The following is a 12,694-nucleotide window of genomic DNA, read 5'->3' on the forward strand; positions in this document are numbered from 1 at the left end:
TTATGGAGCATCACGTGAAGGCAATAAGGAAGAAGCATGGGTAGGGACCAAACGGGTCGGTTCAGGTCCCATTTAGATACATTCGGTTGCGTGGGTCACCTAACTAGAGATTCGGGTCTTCATATTAACTCTATGTATACGTGCATCCATTTTTATTAGTATAATTTAATTTTTCGATATATATGAACGTGCATCAATAATGTGAATTCAACTCAGAATTATTGTGTTGTCTATATGGTCCAGAACGCTGTATCGAATTTTTTGTTACGTATTAAATATTTTAAGTAAGATCAATTTGTTGAAGAATATCGCTTTCTGTTGAGCTTTTTAAAAGATAACTGTTTTTGTAATATACTAATATCTATAAAGTCGGATCCTTGTGTAACCAAACACAATAAATTAAATCGTAAGCTTCAATTATACGAAGTTACGAACCTCTATTATTTCTTTCCACTTTATACTTAACCCCAAAAAGAAATCTATTTTAGTTAAACTAAAGTTTATGTAACTATTTAAATAGATAGTATGTTATGTTTTTTCATATATGTTGTCTAGGATTAGGATCACCCACGTATCACCCGAACTTTATTTTCTAGTATGTGCGCATGATAATTGAAGACAATAAAAGTGATTTTGTCCGATTTCATTCTCTTCTGATCTTTTATAAATAATCAGAAAGAACTAGTCTCACTTCATTAATACATTGCAATAATACGGTGTTTATACTATTGTTTAGTGTGACAGAATGTGCCTGCAATAATGAGACTATTTTCTAAAAAAAAAAAAAAAGATGCGATGGTTTTGGTCGATGAAGAGTAGTAAACCAATGCTTTCGATAAAGTCGTGGATAAGGAGCCTCCAAGTTAGCAAAAAAGAATAGATCAACAAATTGGAAAGTCGGTAATTTCATATCCCAGTTAAAGGGGTATGTTCGATTCCTATATCATATTTAACATTGTGTAAATCTATACATTAAATTCAATAAAATTCAAATTCACTTCTCCAATCCGTTAAAAGGTGTTATTACATACATAAGTCTAACGGTATTAAGAAACCGTCAACGGCTGCTTACGTGGATGCCACATATGAAATGACGTCGTTTTGACAAACAAAAGAAATAATTTATTTTGGTTAAAACGGCGTCGTTCTTTTTTCTTCCTCTTTTCTTTCTCCTTCTTTTCCGATTTGGGGATTGAACCCTAAATTTTTTTAAAAATCCCTGAATCAATTGAACAAAGAAACGTGACTTCAACTCGGCAAGTGACATCAATTAGGCTGGAATCTCCAATCTGTAGTGAAAGTGGCAAAGCAGTGAACCTCTCTCTCTCTCTCTCTCTCTCTCTCTCTCTCTCTCTCTCTCTCTCTCTATCTCTCTCTCTCTCTCTCTCTCTCTCTCTCTCTCTCTCTCTCTCTCTCTCTCTCTCTCCTGCAATTTCAATGGCTTACTCCACAACATCTTATTTTTCTTCGCTTCTCCCCGTAAGCCACCTGAACCGTTTCGCTACACCTTCTGGTATCCGCGTTGGAGGAGATACATGGACTCCTCTGCTCCGGAGCATCTCTGCCGTCGGGTCAGCGTCGTGTGGCGATTGTCAAAGCTCCGACGGTGGAATCAGATTACTCTTCGAAATGGGGTAGTGGTAATGAGCAGAGAAAGACGATTATGCTTCGTGGTTGCGATTACAATCATTGGCTTATTGTAATGGAGTTTCTTAAGAAGCTTTTCAGAAACGAAAATATGGGTTCACGGGTTTATTATTGCGCACTATTAGTGATATGTCTATATTTTGTCTCTCTTTAACATATATTTATCATGCATTTAGTTAGGATAACTCATTGTTTTGTATCATTTTCTAGTTTTTTCTATACACTTTGCATGTCTAGGTAGCTCTTGCATCATCCTTGCATACATTGTGCATTTCGGAGTATTTCAGGTATCTAGGAGATGTTGGAAGCGCATCCGCTCGAGCCACACCTTCCAGACGTATCACTCGGACATTCTCAAGTCACTAGTCGGGAACGCATCAATCGAGCCATTCTCAAGTCACCAGTCGGGAACGCATCACTCGAGCCATTCTCAAGTCACCAGTCGAGAACGCATCACTTGAGCTATTCTCAAGTCACCAGTCGGGAACGCATCACTCGACCCATACGCTGCACAACACTCTCGGAACCCTCTCTCGAGCCAATTTCACAACAGTCTCGGAACCCTCTCTTGAGCCAATCTCACAATACTCTCGAAACCATCTCTCGAGCCAATCTCACAGCCCCGTTCGAGCCGTTCCACTTGAGTGAGAATTATCTTTTGACGTCTACATCAAAGTTCTAGGGAATTGAGTCATCTTTCCAACGCCGTTTATTTCAAGCCAATCGGAGGTGTCGTTCAAACGTTATCATCGTTTTAGTGGATGCGTATACACCCAGCTCGAGCCACTTTCACCGACCATGCTCGAGCCACTTTCACCGACCATGCTCGAGCCACTTTCACCGACCATGCTCGAGCAACTTTCACCAACCACGCTCGAGCCACTTTCACTCACACCATTCTAGCCACTTTCATATACCAATCGAGGACTGGACGCACACCGACTCGTTCGCACATGTCAGGAAGACGTTCCGTCTTACACGCTTCAGGAGATTCCCAAACCGACTCTTCACCTTGTCGTTTTAAGTTTTAGGGATTTACATGTTTTTACTATAAATATGTTTTGTTAATTCTTGGCTGGATACATCCTATCTTTTATCTCGTTTCTTTTCTAAGGTTTACCTAGCCACCAAAAAACGTTCTGAGACTTGTAATCCGATATCTTTGAGTTTATTGAGTTTTTGCACTTGATTTCTTCTACAAAGTTGTTCTTCTCAATTTTATCTACCTTACTATGCTTGATTCAATGTTTTCTGGGTTTGCTTTCTTGAGGATGATTTTTGGATCTGAGTAGTGTGATAGTTCTTGAGGATGGGATAGATTAGGTGGAGGATCTTAGTATGTAGCGTGTTTAAGCTTGATTTGGATGAAACCCTTCTGGACTAGAGTTAGAAATACTAGTTTCTCTCTGATCAATTGGAACTAGGTCTTAGACACTTCCGCACCCAAAAGGTGTTTGATGAAATGTCTGACCAACTAGTGCCAGAGACTTACGTTCCTAGCCTAAGAGATTAGTTGTCTAGGATGTTTGTTGACACGAATGAACTGGTTCGTCATGCCTGCTTAACCATGTTTATCTAGCGAGAGCTAGGTTTGGAAGTGTTTGAGTATGAGTAGCTTCTGCCAAGAGATTGGATTAGCTAAGTCGTGATGTTCATTGTCTAGGGATAGCTGTTTGTGGCATGTTAAACACTTTGTAGACTAGGAGACTCCACTGACATCAATCACTCCCATCCTTAGGACTTCTTTCTTCCTGATTTTTATTGCATTCCTGAGACTGTTTCTTATCTTGCGGTTTTGTTCGTGTTTAGACTCGTTTCTGTTTTCATTCATTTTCGCTCTTGTCATACATTCTCGTTTCTAGTCCTAGAACACATTTTCGTTTTGAATTCTGATCATTCTAGGATTGTTAGATAAAAACACTCTCTTTGAATTGGCTTGACTTGTGAAATCTTGATTGCATCTTGAGTGACTAGCATCATCCCATTTGGATTGACACCTTAAGTACTACAACTACATAAGGTTAATTGAACCTGATAGGACATACAAAAATCCTAGTATCAGTTAGTATGTGTTCGTTGAATATATTGTCTCAGTGTACGTACCATGACCTCCTCTCTTATGGCTGCTGCGTGGTAATTTTTTTTTAATCTACTGAACTAAATTTAGTGGAAAATAATTTGTGATTCAATAGAGATTTAGTAAGAGATTATGAATAAATTAAATAAGATAGGAATACTATATTGTAGTGCTTATGGGCCATGTGATTCAAGAACTGTGGAGGAGTTAGAGGGACGGTCAACAACTCTAACTTGCTTGCAACCAAGGAAGAAATCTAGGGTTTTTGGGTTCGATCCCAAAACCGGGAAAGAAGGACGAAAAAAAGAGAAGTAAGTAAAGAGAAGAAAGAAGAAACGACGTCGTTTTAACCAAAAAAAATATTTCTTTTGTTTCTTAAAACAACACTGTTTCATATGTGGCGTCCACGTAAGCATTCGTTGAAAGTCTCTTAACACTGTTACAGCCTATGTATGTAATAACACTTTTTAACGAGTTCGAGCAGTTAATTTGAATTTTATTGAACTTAATGTATGGATTTGCACATTATTAAACATGGTGTATGAATCGAACATAACCCCTTAGTTGGGGTATGAAATTACCGATTTTTCTCAATAAATCCTACAAATACATGTTAGTCGATGATAGCCTTCACATTTTTTTCTTTTTTAAAATTGCTTTTGTCAATTTTTACTATCAAAACAGATATTTTAGTAACAAGAAACATTTTCCTTCTGTTAAAGGAATGCTCTGTTCTCTCTCTTAGCTGGTGAAAAAGTTTGATTTTCTTTTGCCGTCAATACTGCCGTCAATTACATCGTCGTCCCAATTCCTGTGAGTTAGGAATGTTTCCTTACGAGATAAACTTCTACTGCCCGAAGATATCAACATTTTCTGTTCGGATTTAGACAAAAACAAGATCAAATTCTACATAGTACTCTGTTCTTAAGTTTTCTTTTGTCACTTATGGAGAAGCACTTGGAACAATATCTTCAAGAGATGACAATTGAAGCACAAGAGGATAAACCCCTGGTTTTATCTAATCTTCCTCAATTTTACTCGTCTGAAAGAAACATGAGAAGCTTAATAGGTCGCTTTTCTAAACCATGATAATCAATGTATGTCTAATTGGATCTTAGAGATGCCAAGGATTTGGAGATTGTATGATAGGGTCAGAGGTGTTGCCTTATCAAGAGATCGTTTTCAGTTCATTTTTAAATATGAAGAAGATATAAACGAGATCTCAAAGACAGGGGTATGGACTCAAGATAACTGGGGAGTTGTGATGGATCGTTGGGTTGAAGACCCCCTGCTAATTATCTAAAGTTTCTTCCAGTGTGGATTAGGCTTTGTAATCTACCAGTGAATCACTATACCAAGGATACTATTGGAGAAATTGCTGGATGTATAGGTCAAGTAATTGAGTTGCCTTTTGACAAGGACGAGGCACAAAGCAAGGCTTATGTTTGTGTTCGAATTTTACTTGATATCTCAAAGGGTCCGAAAAATTTCAAAGAACTGCAACTTCCTAATGGTTCGTTGGTCAAGATTGGAATAGACTATGAGGGAATCTCACACTATGGCTGTTACAACAGATTCTACAAGGTCTTTGAATAAAGGCAAGGAGTTGGAGATTCCTGGAAAAGATATTGTAACTGAAAACGATCCCCCATCAAAACTTTTAGCTGATGCAATCAACGCAGACTCGATATCAAGGAAGAAGTTGAGTTCTCAGACTCCACTTTCGAGCTTGTCTCAAGGTAACTCCTTTTACTGCTCTCCTTCTGTCTTTCGTTCGGGTAGTTTAGAGGCTTCCTCCTCTACTAGTCTGCAACAGGTGTTACCTTCGTCTAAACGTCCTAGATCTTGGTTAAAGAATACCAAAGATAGAAAAGGAAAAAATTTGAAAACTCAAGACTCTATTCTAGTCAACAAAGGGGAAAACATTGATGCTTCTATTATTAAGGATCTAGGGAAAGGATTGGCCAAAAGTCTCCAGAGAGACAAAAATTCGGTGGTTCCAGGTGAACTGCCGCAAGATCGATAGATATCTTGAGTTGGAATTGTCGAGGATTGGGGAATCCTTGGACAATTCTGCATCTCAAGGAAATGAGAAAGACTCATTTTCCCGATATCCTTTTTCTCATGGAGACGAAGAACTCAAGTGTTTTTTTGAAAAAGGTTCAAGGGTGGCTAGGCTATAGTAATTTTAAAACTGTTGAACCAATAGGGACTAGTGGTGGACTTGCCATTTACTGGAAAGATAGTATAAATATAGAGTTTTCTATTTGTGGATAAAAACATTATCGATATGAAAGTTTCTTGTGGTTCCAAGGCTTGGTTTATTACTTGTGTACATGGTAAACCGGTCACTGGACTCAGACCTGTAGTGTGGAATAAAATCACAGATTTTGGTTTGCTTAGATCAGAAGCTTGGTGTATGATTGGAGATTTTAACGCCATTCTATCCAATGAGGATAAAATGGGAGGACCTTTAAGGGATCTCAGCTCTTTTCTCCCTTTTAGAGAGCTTTTGGCAAACTGCGATATGGCTGAACTTAGTAATTCTAGTAATGGTTTCACTTGGGGTGGAGTTAGGAACAAACAATGGATCCAGTGTAAGCTTGATCGTTGCTTTGGAAACCTGGCTTGGTTTTCTCTGTTTCCAAGTAGTCATCAATGGTTTCTTGAAAAGTTAGGATCAGATCATAAACCTGTTTTGGTTAAATTTACTTGGGACAAGGAATTATTCAAAAGACAATTATGGTTTGACAAAAGATGGGCTGAGGATCCTTCTTTCATGGAAGTTATTCAGAGTGCTTGGAATTGGAGGAGTTCTAGAGGCATTAACCTTTCTGTTATGAATAGATTTGAAAACTGCAGAATAGCCATTGGTAGTTGGAAGAAAAGAGTGTGGTCTAGCTCAGAAATTAGAATCAAAAGATTACGCAAAGAAATGGCAACCTTGGATGCAGCTTTAAATCCATGTTTCACAAGGTTAAATGTGATTAAAAGAGAATTGGCAATTGCGTTTCGAGAAGAAGAAATATATTGGAGACAAAAAAAGTTCAGAAAAATGGGTTTTAGAGGGAGATAGAAACACTAAATTCTTTCAGGCATAAGTGTAAGCTGCTAGAATAACAAACTCCTTACATTTCCTACAAGATGCTAATGGTGTAGAACATTTCTCAGAGAAAGCAAAAGGTGAGGTTGTGGTTTCATATTTCAATGATTTGTTTCAATCTTCCTCGCCTACTAAGATTCGGGAACTTCTTCTTAACTTTCAACCGAGAGTATCAAACAATATGAATCAAGATCTCTCGAGAAATATTACAATTGCAGAGATAAAACAGGCGGCCTTTTCGATAAGCAGTGAAAGTGCTCCAGGGCCTGATGGTCTCACGAGTTTCTTCTTCAAAATATTTTGGCCAGTGATAAAAGATCAGGTTAATAGTGAGGTTCTCCAGTTTTTTGATATTGGTTGTATTCCTGGGGATTGGAACCATACGCATTTGTGTCTCATACCTAAGATAAAAGCTCCAAAAAAAATGACAAACCTTCGACCGATCAGCTTGTGTTCAGTGATCTATAAGATTGTTTCAAAGATCCTTGTGCTTAGACTGAAAAAGCATTTACCAACCATAGTCTCTCCAACTCAAGCTGCGTTTGTGTCAGAAAGATTGATATTTGATAATATCCTCATAGTTCATGAAATTGCTCACAGTCTACACACTCATCCAACTATTTCTCAAGAGTTTATGATGGTAAAAACTGATATGTCTAAAGCATATAATAGAGTGGAATGGATGTTTTTGAAAGACATGCTTAAAGCTCTCGGTTTTCAGGATCGGTGGATTCTATGGATTATGGGATGTGTCTCTTCTGTTAGTTACTCAGTGATAGTAAATGGCAAACCAGTAGGATTAATCAAACCTGAAAGAGGACTTAGACATGGAGATCCTCTTTCCCCTTCCTTTTTGTGTTATGCACTGAAGCTTTGATACATCTTTTCAATCAAGCTGCAAAGGGAGGTTGTATCACTGGTATTCAATTTCACCACTCTGGTCCAGAAATTAATCATCTTTTGTTTGCTGATGATAGTCTATTTATCTGCAAAGCAAATAGATTACAATGTGCAGAGATGATGAACTGCTTACAGAAGTATGAATGGATGTCTGGTCAAAAGATTAATAAGGAAAAGTCAGTTATTAGTTTTGGGACTAAATCAAACAATCTTGATGGGAACTGGATAAAAGAGAAACTGGGGATTAGTTTAGAGGGTGGAACCGGAAAATATCTAGGCCTTCATGAATGTATAAGTGGATCAAAACAACAATTGTTGGAGTTCATAAAGGATCGACTTCAATCTAAGTTAACAGGGTGGTATTCCAAAAATCTATCACAAAGAGGTAAAGAAGTTCTTCTGAAATCTATTGCTATGGCTCTTCCAGTCTATGCAATGTCCTGTTATAAGCTTCCTAAGGGCATCATTAAGAAACTGATTCCTGTAATGATGGACTATTGGTGGAGTAACTCTCAAGATAAGAAGAAAATTCATTGGCTCAGCTATGAGAAGATGACTTTGCCTAAATCAGCCGGTGGTTTTGGATTCAAGGATTTGGAAATTTTCAATCAAGCTATGCTTGCTAAACAAGCTTGGAGGCTCCTCTATGATACAAACTATCTTTTCTCAAAGATTTGTCAAAAGCAGGTATTATGCGACTGGTGAATTTTTAAATGCAACAAAAGGTAGAAATCCTTCTTATGGCTGGAGAAGTATTCTCTTTGGTCGAGATTTACTTACCACAGGGCTGAAACGTGTTATTGGTAATGGTAAAAACACGTTGGTCTGGGTTGACAATTGGTTGTTTGATAATAGACTGACTAGACCTATTGGCATCCACTCTTTAATGAACATTAAGCTTAAAGTTGCTGATCTTTTCAACCGAAACACAGGGGTTTGGAATGATTACCTCTTACATTCACTGTTTCATCACTCGGAGGTTAATCGAATTAAATCTATAAAGCCTAGAATAGGTTTTGAAGATTCTTTTTGCTGGGGTGAAACAAGAAATGGCGTTTACTCAGTAAAATCTGGGTATGATATGATGTTTAGGAAGCAGAAGAAAGCTGCTATGTTTGACGCAGAAACTCAACCCTCTTTGAATCCACTCTTTAAAGCCTGCTGGAAGGTGGAAACTGCTCCAAAAATTCATATTTTCTTTTGGAAAGCTCTTCATGGTTCCCTTGCTGTGACTGAAAGACTGCAAACAAGAGCAATAAGAAATTTTGATGGTTGTTTGTTCAGTAATGCAGAGGTGGAATCAATTAATCACATCTTATTCCTCTGTCCCTTTGCAAGGAAAGTCTGGGTATTATCAAACATTCCATTTCCGTTTATGGGCTTTGGTAATTCGATTTTTGAAAACATGTACCATCTTTTTAGCTTGCAGCAAATGGGGAATACTATTGATGAGCTTAAGTCAGCCTTTGCTTGGATGCTTTGGCACTTATGGAAAACTAGGAACAGCCTTCTCTTTGAAGTTTTTGCTCTGTCATCGGATGTTGTTGTGCAAAAAGCTTTAGATGTTACCAGAGAATGGTCTGCAGTGCATAGTCAAGATATTTCTCATAAGAAAACTTTGTTACCGTTGCAAGAGAAATGGTATATGCCTGCTCAAGGGGAAATAAAATGTAATATTGGTTTCTCTTGGTCCAAAAGACTGTGTTTATCGGGTGCTTCGTGGGTGATAAGAGATCCTAATGGTAAAGTTATACTTCATAGCCGAAGATCCTATTCATCTGTTGTTTCAACTTTTGATGCCAAACTCAAGAGTTGGGAATGGGCATTGGAAAGTATGGCAAGTTTGCATTTGGAGAATGTGACTTTTTGTGCATCTACTATGGAGATTATCAAAACTATGCACAATCCCAGTCAATGGCCAGCATTAGTACCCTATATCTCTCCACTCATTATAGTTGCTAAGAATAAACCAAACTGGTTTCTGTTTTTTGATATGACAGACTGCAACAATGGAGCCTTACTAATTGCACAAAGTGTTACTTCAAACCTTCGGATATCTTCTTATGTGGCTCGGGGAGCTCCTACTTGGCTCACTAGTTTTTTTGACCATGAACAGAGCTTGTTACAGGACTGCAACTTGATGTCCAACAATATTCAGTAACCAGTATCCCCTTCTCGTCGTCTTCTATATATATAACTTTTTAAGGTTTTATCTAATGTGAATGTTTTAACCTTTCATAAAAAACAAAACCAAAAAATCCTCATTCCTAAGCGGTGATTACTTTGATAATCATCTCTTACCTTGGTTTCCCCTCCTTTTTGTCGGCTTTGAATTTTTGAGCTGTATCTCTTCATCTCTAAGTTTACTGTTAAATAATCTTTTTCACTATCTTCCTTCTTATATATTCACTTCTTAGTTTTCCATATACTTCTATTAAGCTTTTTTCTTTCCCTTTCCTTCCCTTTCCTTCCTTTTATTATGTCTGACGAGCTGTGGAATTCCCTGCAATATATGGATCTAGGGCGAGATGATCCAGAACTTTGTATCCCTCATGTCACTTACGCTGGTGTATTAGCTAGAAACCATGTTAACTTGATTGGGAGACCTCTTAACCCTAGATAGCAAGACCTTAGACGTTTGATCTTCTCCCTACCCCACCTTTGGGGTATAGCTTCGCGAGTTCATGGACGTGTTTTAGATGATAGCTATGTCCAGTTTTTATTTCGGTCAGAGGTGGATCTTTTTACAGTTTTAAGAAGGGGATTTTGGGTGGTTGATAATTGGTTTGTTGCTTTGCAAAGGTGGGAAGACTTTCCTGAGCTTGATTTTCTCACTAGTATTGATCTCTGGGTCCAAATACGAGGTATACCTCTGCCTTATATTTCCGAAGAAACAGTTAAGTTTATTGCCAAAACTCTTGGAGAGTTTGTTGAGCTGGATTTCAATGAAGAGACTACTTCGCAGAACTCCTTCATAAAAGTCAAGATAGCAATAGGAATCACATATCGTTTGCGTTTTTTTAGAAGAGTCCGCTTTAAATCAGGAGAAGGAGCCTTGATAGGTTTTGAGTATGAAAAGCTTAAGTGGATTTGTACTAACTGTTCTCGTATCAACCATGATTCCTCCCATTGCCCTTATCTTGTTCCACCGGTTTATCAAGAGGACTTCCCCAATGTTCCAGTAACCCCTGCTTTTGAAGAAGGTGAGGGTTCCAACATTTACAGCTTTCTGGACGAGAAGCACTCTTCTCCAAGCTCTGAGATTTCCTCTTACTCTCCTATCTCGCAACCACCAAGACCTGCTGCTCCTGGGCCAAACATGGAGGAATTCTTAGCTGCTTATCCGATTGGAACTCGTCTTTCTTCAAGCTCAGACTTTCGCGGAGTCTCATCAATGGCGAGAGAAGATACCAAAGAGAAAGACAAAGGTAAATTTGAAAGGGGGGAGTGTTCTAAGCGCAGGAAAGGAAAGCAAGTTCTGGTAGAAAATGAGAGAAACACTCGCCAACGTCGAAAGGATCCTGGAATGGAATAAGGTTTTATCAGACTGAGCATGAAGCTCCATGATAACAGATCAACAAACGAATCTCAGAGAAGAATCAGTTTCTTTGTCTCTAAGCTTTCACCTTTTGTTTTAATCTTTTAGTTTGAATCAGGTAATAAACTTACTTTTTAGATCAAGAAAGTGGATGTTTTTAGTACACCTTGTGGTGTTATGGTCTGCTGAACAGATGACAAAGAAAGGTCGTAGAAGAAGTTCATAAAGACCTTTAACTGCAATCTTTTTGATAATGATGGGGTGATAAGTACAATTCTTTCATATCTAAAGCTTATGTTAAATCCTTTAAGACCAAAGCCAATGATATTCATTTCAATTTTGGTCTTATTGTGCTTGATTTGGAATTAAGTTTATCTCCCCATCATCCCTTAGTTATTTTATAACTACTTTGTAATCTACTGTTGCTCTGTTTTTAGTTATGTTGTAAAAACATTGTCTCACCAACTTGGTTTTCACCACTAATGGTTGATGCTGTAGTGTAATATATATAATCATACTTTGGAAAAAAAAAAAAACAGATATTTTAGTAACATCCTGTATTTGTACACAACAAGCTAGTCTTTCATAAAATTTCAACTCGAAACCATGTAATGAGTAACACATTCGACATTTATGCAAATTAAATATAAATCCTTCAAGTTTTCTTGTCTATATTTTTATAAAAGTTATTGATTTTGAATTTCGTACTTGTGGTCTTTTTGAGGCAAATAGACAGGTGATAATAATAATAATAATAATAATAATAATAATAATAATAATAATAATAATAATAATAATAATAATAATAATAATAATAATAATAATAATAATAATAATAATAATAATAATAATAATAATAATAATAATAATAATAATAATAATAATATGTATTTAATAACATGTAAAGTCTTTAGAAACATATTAAGGAGTAAGGACGGGGATCATCACAGACTTCACAGTCAATCAGACACGCGTACAAAAACTACGATGGTGCCATATCATGATAGGTTGATAGTGAATGGTAAAATGCAGTAATTTGAAATAAATTGGATAAAATTAATTATACTAGTAATATAACAAATTTATTTCGATCACTACATATCATTGATATGAGAGTAGGGGTGGAAAAAAAACCGAAATCCGAAAAACTGAATCGAACCAAACCGAAATAAATGGTTTAGTTTAGTTATGATTAAATCTAAAAATCTGTTTGGTTTTCATTTTAATTAATCATTTGGTTTAGGTTTGGTCTAGTTAAAAACCGTAAAACCGAATGGTTTTTTTGGTTTTTTATAAAAATTTAGGATAATTAGATATAATTACTAATTAGTTTCTCAAGCTTATAAATTTCTATTGTATAACAATATCAATAATTTTTTTTTTATTGGGCTTTAATTAGTGATCTCCTATTAATCTATGGAATTACAAA

At 36.9% G+C, this 12,694-nt stretch overlaps 2 pseudogenes; both read left to right on the plus strand.

Moving 5' to 3' along the window:
* Positions 1–4,669: 4,669 nt before the first annotated feature.
* Positions 4,670–5,320, plus strand: LOC109133338 (uncharacterized; annotated as a pseudogene).
* Positions 5,321–10,204: 4,884 nt separating this feature from the next.
* Positions 10,205–11,318, plus strand: LOC104699059 (uncharacterized protein At4g02000-like; annotated as a pseudogene).
* Positions 11,319–12,694: the final 1,376 nt, after the last annotated feature.

Source organism: Camelina sativa, chromosome 6 (assembly GCF_030686135.1).
Source record: "Camelina sativa cultivar CO46 ecotype springtype chromosome 6, ASM3068613v1".
In the NCBI taxonomy this organism is placed as follows: domain Eukaryota; kingdom Viridiplantae; phylum Streptophyta; class Magnoliopsida; order Brassicales; family Brassicaceae; genus Camelina; species Camelina sativa.